Here is an 8,194-nt window from a genome sequence, read left to right as displayed (position 1 = left end):
TGTACGAGTTGTAGTGCAATCCTTCATCAATAAATATAAAGTGTGGGGAGTGGGTGCTACAGTGTGTTTGTTTAAAGTGGGTGTGTGCTATAAAGTGTGTGGAGTGGGTGCTACAGTGTGTTTGTTTAAAGTGAGTGTGTGCGTGTGGATGTGTGTGCTATGTGCGTTTGATGGTTGTTGTTATGTAGTGTTCATTGTTCGTTTAGCAGCCTGATGGCCTGGGGATAGAAGCTTCTTCTGAGTCTTTCTGTGCTCGCCTTGAGACTCCGGTATCGCTTGCCTGACCGCAGCAGTTCAAAGAGGCAGTTGTTCGGGTGACTGGAGTCTTTAATGATTCTCTTAGCCTTGCCCCTGCAACGCTTGTTGTAAATGTTCTGGAGGGTGGGGAGCCCCCCTCCAATTGTGCGTTCGGCTGAACGTGTCACTCTTTGTAGTCTGCTTCGGTCTTGTGCAGTGCTATTCCCAAACCAGGAGGTGATGTTGCCAGTCAGGATGCTCTCTATTGTACATGAGTAGAAGTTCTTAAGGATCTTCTGACTGACTTGGAACTTCCTTAAGCGCCTGAGGAAGTAGAGGCGTTGTCGTGCCTTCTTCACAACACTGTCAATGTGTGTGGTCCATGTCAAGTCCTCGGATATGTAGGCTCCGAGGTACTTAAAGCTGTTGACTCTCTCAACCGGTGCCTCGTCGATGCTGAGGGGGCTGTAGTCCTTGACCCCCGACCTCCTGAAGTCCACAATCATCTCCTTTGTTTTGCTGGCGTTCAGGGAGAGGCTGTTTTCCTGGCACCATCCCGCCAGGACCTTGACCTCTTCCAGGTAGGCCCTCTCGTCGTTGGCAGAGATCAGGCCCACCACCACTGTGTCGTCAGCAAATTTGATGATTGTATTGCTACTCCGCTGAGCCACACAGTCGTGTGTGTACAGGGAGTAGAGGAGGGGACTCAGAACACAGCCCTGGGGGGCCCCTATGTTGAGGGTGATGGATGAGGAGGTGCAGTTGCCTGCTCTCACCACCTGGGGTCTGCCCGTCAGGAAGTCCATGTGCATCCCCCGTCTCCTCATCTCCTCCGCCGCCTCCCGCGCCGTCGCATACGTCACCGTCCCTTCCTTCCAGTGAATCCTTAGCGAGGTCATGGGTGATTGGAATTTCATTCCGTTTTCTTTCAGAATTCTTTTCAGTCCCGCGTAGGACCTGCGTGTTATTGCTACCGCTGTCGAGTAATCGTGATCAAACAACAGTCTTTTCCCCTCGATTTCTATCTTCTTGGTCCACGCGGTTCTGAGTATCAATTCCTTAATCTCAAATCTCAGAAAGTTAATAATCACCGCCCTCGGAGGTCTGTCCGGTTTCGGTCTCGGAGCCAACGCCCTGTGGGCCCTCTGTATCTCCATTTTTTCCAGTCCCGTCTCCTCCAGTTGTTCCTTGATAAGCTTTTCCACATATTGGGTCACCGATTCCCCTTCGACTCCTTCTTTCAATCCCCATATTCTGATGTTATTTCTCCGTGACCTCCCCTCCATGTCCGATATCTTTGTCTCCATCTGTTCTTGTTTTTGAATCGCACACGTTAACACCTCGTGTATCTCTGTGTTCCATTCCTCCGTTTGCGCCGTTCTAGTCTGTACCTCTGTTACGTTTCTGTCCTGTTCCGCCATCTTCTCATCCACCCTTTTGAGTTCTGTATTCATTTCACCTCTGAAGTCCTCCTGTTCCTTCCTCAATTCCTCCCGTAACTTCCCAATATCATTTCTTATCGTGTCCGAGTTCAGTTTTATGGTCGCCTGCATCGTGTCCGAGTTCAATTTTATGGTCGCCAATATCCCGGCCTGCATGAGCACGGCCCATCCTGGCATTCCCTTGTCTGTCTCAGCCGAAACTCCCCCTTCCTCCGCCTGCCCCTTCTCGGTCTCGCCTCGGGGGTTCTGCTCCATCGAACTCTCCTCTTCCTGTGAGTCCTCCATTTCTCTTTCCTTCATAATTGTTTTCTCCTCCTTCCTTCTCGTTTGCATCTTCATTTTTAATCACTTTTCGGGTCTTTATTTCTCCGTTTTTCACTCTTTTGACCAGGAGCCTCACCGCATGCTACCCTTCCGCTCTCATACCGGAAGTCCACAGACATCTGTTCTATGTAAAAATGTAGATGCCTGCAAGGCTTTGACTCCCTGTGGCTTCGGGTCGCTGAAAAGGACAGCTGCCAGCCACTATGTACTTAAAACCTTTTTAGAGACATTTTCTCAACATGTTATTTTTAGCATTCAAGGACCATTTTTAACACGTAGCATGAGTTTAAATATAGCAGAATATACCACACACGCTCTCATGCGCAGTCAACCAAATGGAAAGTCCAAATGAACAGAAAAGCATATAAATACAAGCCTATGTTGACATGATTGTCACATCAATTCCTGTGTCTGCTGAGCGAACAGAGAAGATCAGGAAAGCAACTGAACTAGATGACACAATGAAAGAGCTCAAGAAGACCATACCGAAAGGGTGGCCTGGGTCAGATCCAAGATTACTGGGCATGCAGATCAGAGCTCTCTGTTGCTAATGACATTGTTTTCAAAGGAAGCAAGTTTGTCATCCCGGCATCCATGCGCAAGGAAATGCTGCAGAAAGTGCATGAGGGACATTTGGGTGAGGAAAAATGTAAACGTATAGCGCGTGAAGTAATGTACTGGCCAGGACTCAACCAAGACATCAGCCACACCACAGCTGCATGTGAAATATGTCTCACCTACAGGTCCAAACAACAAGCAGAGTCATGCCCCACCCTGTACCTGATCGCCCGTACCAGAAGGTCGGAGTCGATTTGTTTGACTGTAACGGTAAAAGCAACATTGTAGTCACAGATTACTACTCCAACTACCCGGAAGTTGTAACACTGCAGTCAACATCCAGCAAAACAGTCATAGCCTACCTGAAAAGTCTTCGCGAGACATGGAGTTCCCTGTGAGCTGTTTTCAGATAATGGCCCACAGTTTTCCAGCAGCGAATTTGCTTCGTTTGCAGAGGACTGGGGTTTTCACCACGCCACCTCAAGCCCGAACTACCCGAGATCCAATGGGCTCGCAGAGAGTTCAGTCAAGATCGTCAAGGCCCTCATGAAGAAGGCTCAAGATGGACAGGAGGAGTTCCAGAGGAGTCTGATGATATACAGGAGTGCCCCATTGGAAAATGGTTTGTCCCCAGCCCAGATGCTGATGGGAAGGCTCTTACGCACTAACCTTCCTATCCATGAGACACCAGAAGGAGCGCACAAAATCAGCTCAAGGAAACAAGAACAAAAAGAGAAACACAAATTGCAACATGACAAGAAGGCAAAACACTTACCGAGCCTCAAGCCAGGCGATACAATCCGTATCCTGGATCACACAACAGGCACATGGAGACAAGGAGGACGTGTGCAAAGAGAAGTTTCACCACGCTCATACCAGATCCAGACAGACCATGGTGCATCTCTGAGACGAAACCGTGTGGATTTGAGACCACAGGTGACAGTCCCAGAGACAGACTCTCAACAACGAAGCACTGCAGAGGTGTTAGATGCTCCCAGGAGTGAGCAGTTTTGTCAGAGTTCCCCAGACCGCAGTGACGCTGTCATGCCAAAAGGGGGCAGCACGCCCTCTGAGACCTGCTGCAGGCCTAAAAGGATTGTTAAACCTCCTGAGAGACTTATTGCTTAGTGCTGAAAGGCATGTGGACTGTGGACGTGGATAGGGTAAAGAAAAGAGGACACTTGATGATGAAGGATCAATGAAAAAGAAAATGTAAAAAAAAAAAGAAAAAAAAAGAGGATTGTAAAGAAAGATTTGAATGCATATGTTCATTTTTGAAATTAATGTTTATTATTGGAATGTACAGGTTTAAGAACAGTCGGAAACAAACGTTTTGTTATAGACGACTACAGGAAAAGAACAAGTTGTTTCTGTTTAAAAGAAGGGAAGATGTGTTGTTATTATAATACATAATATTGGTTCGGCCCTGTTGTGGTAGGACCCGGACCGAGGACCGGAGTAAGAGGAGAGTGCCTTGATGTACGGATAGACAACGTGTGAATAAAAGCCAGTAAAGAAACCCTAGCCTGTTTATTCCTAGTTAGGAATACTGGAAACAACTAATATAACACTAATAACAATAATAATAATAATAATAATAATACATTACATTTATATAGCGATTTTCTGAAATACCCAAAGTCGCTTTACACACATAAGATAACATAATTTAATAGATACAGAATAGAGTAAAACATAACAAAGAAATATCAACATTAAAACGTACTTAAATGATTAAAAATGTAAAGTTTGAGTCTTGAGATGGAGGGAAGATGATCATCAGGTAATGTAATTAAGTAGGCGAACAGAAGGTGGCGGTAATACAATATTATTGGATGCCAACCACCGTACAAAGTCAAGAAGAAGAAGAAGATGCGGAAGTTATGAGCGGAACAGGCTCGTGAGCTAACGGTAGCTGCTGTTGTCAAGTTTAGATCAGGTGAGTGGAATTAAACTCCTATTTATGTCACATATCTGTCACACATCTGTCTTAAAAACGAGCTACAGTTCAAGTAGAGCTGGTATAACGAGAGGAAATCCGTTCCTACTCTTGAAACGAACAACATTATCAGGTCACAATGTACAGTTTCTTTGTCAAATGTATATACTCTGTTTTAAACTCTTTTTGTATCACAAACAGTACTGTGTTTGTAGATCTGGTATGTCATAAATGTATAGATGTAGCAGTACTGTCGATCTGTATGTCGTGTATGTCATTTATGTTATGAATTGAAAATGGGGGACCCTGATGTAAACAAGACGAAAGTCTTTCTCTGGTCTGCATTGTACCCATTCTGCAATCTGTTAATAAAGTTTTCAATCAATCAATTCTTATGGTCTTTTCAGCACCGTGACGTCATTGTGTTGTATGTATCAGTTCATGTAGTTTCGGACAGTTTGATATGACGTCAGTTTCTGTACTGGTTTACTAGCTCACTACTAGCTAACTGTTATCTAGTTGGCTAACGTTAGCTTCTCTGTCAAGAAGATCCCTTTGTATTTCTAAATACAGTGGGAACTGACATTATAATTATGAAATGCAAATATGAACTTTATTAATGATTATATATCGTTTTTACCTTTAGTTCAACCCGGAAGTATGGTAGGAACAGATTTCGATAGGGACGAGATTCAACGCCACTGGGTGTCGTATAATAATTATCTGCTTTACAAACACAAAACACTACAAAACCAGACAAGTAAACACGAACCATGTGGTTCTAACCTAAATTACATAACCCAGCTAATCTAACCTAGCTAACCTAACCTAGCTAAACTTAACTAACCTAACCTAGCTACACATTACAGCCGTCACTCAGATGAAGTTCAGATCTCTCAGGGAAGACTTTGCTCTAGAATGACTGATATTCCATACATTGCATGTTTTGTGTTTTCCCATATACAGCCATAGATTACTCGAATGAATGAAAAACTTTATTTAACAGATTGTAGAATGGGTACAATACAGTACGGCTCAATACACACAATTGTTAAGGGGATGCAGACCAGAGAAAGACTTTCGTCTTGTTTACTCAACTCAACGTTATTCGTTATTCCTTGTTGTCTCACACTGTGTACTAGTCGTGACTCGTAGCAATGAATAAGTGTGAGTGATGGGCACTCAGGCTCCACCGAGTACATTACGCGCTGCCCACCGCCCCCACCAGTCTATTATTATTATAATTATTATTATTATTATTATTATTATTATTATTATTATTATTATTATTATTATTATTATTATTATTATTTATTATCACGTAGCAATGCCCATATTAAAAAAAAAAAAAAACACAAATTTGTCGACGGCACCCATTTTTAGGTTTCACTTTCAATTCGTTTTAACTTCACATGAAGGAGAGAAAGAAGGCTCTAGAGGAAACACGACATGTTACACAGCGATAGCGGAGGATTCGGGTTAAACCCTGAAGCAGCAAAAGCTTGACTGGAGAGGAGCTGAGAGGACCAGTCCAGACCAGCAGCAGTATGTTTGACTGGAGAGGAGCTCAGAGGACCAGTCCAGACCAACAGCAGTATGTTTGACTGGAGAGGAGCTCAGAGGACCAGTCCAGACCAGCAGCAGTATGTTTGACTGGAGAGGAGCTCAGAGGACCAGTCCAGACCAGCAGCAGTATGTTTGACTGGAGAGGAGCTCAGAGGACCAGTCCAGACCAGCAGCAGTATGTTTGACTGGAGAGGAGCTCAGAGGACCAGTCCAGACCAGCAACAGTATGTTTGACTGGAGAGGAGCTCAGAGGACCAGTCCAGACCAGCAGCAGTATGTTTGACTGGAGAGGAGCTCAGAGGACCAGTCCAGACCAGCAGCAGTATGTTTGACTGGAGAGGAGCTCAGAGGACCAGTCCAGACCAGCAGCAGTATGTTTGACTGGAGAGGAGCTCAGAGAACCAGTCCAGACCAGCAGCAGTATGTTTGACTGGAGAGGAGCTGAGAGGACCAGTCCAGACCAGCAGCAGTATGTTTGACTGGAGAGGAGCTCAGAGGACCAGTCCAGACCAGCAGCAGTATGTTTGACTGGAGAGGAGCTCAGGGGACCAGTCCAGACCAGCAGCAGTATGTTTGACTGGAGAGGAGCTCAGAGAACCAGTCCAGACCAGCAGCAGTATGTTTGACTGGAGAGGAGCTCAGAGAACCAGTCCAGACCAGCAGCAGTATGTTTGACTGGAGAGGAGCTCAGAGGACCAGTCCAGACCAGCAGCAGTATGTTTGACTGGAGAGGAGCTCAGGGGACCAGTCCAGACCAGCAACAGTATGTTTGACTGGAGAGGAGCTCAGAGGACCAGTCCAGACCAGCAGCAGTATGTTTGACTGGAGAGGAGCTCAGAGGACCAGTCCAGACCAGCACCAGTATGTTTGACTGGAGAGGAGCTCAGAGGACCAGTCCAGACCAGCAGCAGTATGTTTGACTGGAGAGGAGCTCAGAGGACCAGTCCAGACCAGCAGCAGTATGTTTGACTGGAGAGGAGCTCAGAGGACCAGTCCAGACCAGCAACAGTATGTTTGACTGGAGAGGAGCTCAGAGGACCAGTCCAGACCAGCAGCAGTATGTTTGACTGGAGAGGAGCTCAGAGGACCAGTCCAGACCAGCAACAGTATGTTTGACTGGAGAGGAGCTGAGAGGACCAGTCCAGACCAGCAACAGTATGTTTGACTGGAGAGGAGCTCAGAGGACCAGTCCAGACCAGCACCAGTATGTTTGACTGGAGAGGAGCTCAGAGGACCAGACCAGACCAGCAACAGTATGTTTGACTGGAGAGGAGCTCAGAGGACCAGTCCAGACCAGCAGCAGTATGTTTGACTGGAGAGGAGCTGAGAGGACCAGTCCAGACTAGCTACAGTATGTTTGACTGGAGAGGAGCTCAGAGGACCAGTCCAGTTTGTGTGATGCACTAAATAAGGCTGCAGCTACATTGTTCAGTCCGTCAATGAACAGATAGAAAAGTGACGGAAAGTATTACTGCCTGTTGGTTTATTTTTAAATTAGATAACGTCAACTATGTCTGTCCAACAAATGGATACTCATCATTGAAAATGAATTAAAAACAGATGTAGATGGGGACACACACAACAGATCAACGTAGCTGCTTTAAAGATCAAAATAAGTGCTCTACAGATATTGAGCGTAATTTTATAAAATGTCCGATGTCACTCACTGGTAATACTGGTGTTGTCATGGGTTTTTTAGTCATGGGAAATTCCACATCACCGTGGCAACCCTAGTGAGTGACACAGTGTGAGAGAATGAAAGCTGTGGGGGTGAATTGCTCCAAGGAACAGCATTGAGATCTATGGCTGTAGTGGAATCCCTTCTGTTACTCCGAAGCATTCTATTACCTAAACATAACATCCAGGACAAACATGAAGTATTCTATTACCTGAACATAACATCCAGGATAAACATGAAACTTGTCGAGACTGAGACTGAGTCGGTCTACTTTCTGGATGCTTACATCTTGATTAGAACTGAATCCTTTTATTTAAATTAATTCAAACATTTGATTCAACATGTCAGCCCCCAGAAAGCACAAAGACACTGATTCAACATGTCAGCCTCCAGAAAGCAGACGGACTCGTATGGTAAGGTATTAGGTAGTAGTATGATAAGGTAATAGTG

At 45.3% G+C, this 8,194-nt stretch overlaps 1 protein-coding gene across 1 annotated transcript in view; it reads left to right on the top strand.

The window, feature by feature from the left end:
* Positions 1-4,428: 4,428 nt before the first annotated feature.
* Positions 4,429-8,194, top strand: part of LOC311235047 (STAM-binding protein-like A) — a 61,156-nt gene continuing 57,390 nt past the window's right edge. The window contains exon 1 of the mRNA XM_084322371.1: positions 4,429-4,500. The gene's annotated coding sequence lies outside the window, so the exon portion shown is untranslated. The remainder of the gene's footprint in view (positions 4,501-8,194) is intronic.

Source organism: Notolepis coatsorum, assembly GCF_963971535.1.
Source record: "Notolepis coatsorum genome assembly, chromosome: 10".
Lineage (NCBI taxonomy): Eukaryota > Metazoa > Chordata > Actinopteri > Aulopiformes > Paralepididae > Notolepis > Notolepis coatsorum.
The sequence above is the reverse complement of the archived record's forward strand: the minus strand, read 5'-3'. Positions and strand labels throughout refer to the sequence as shown.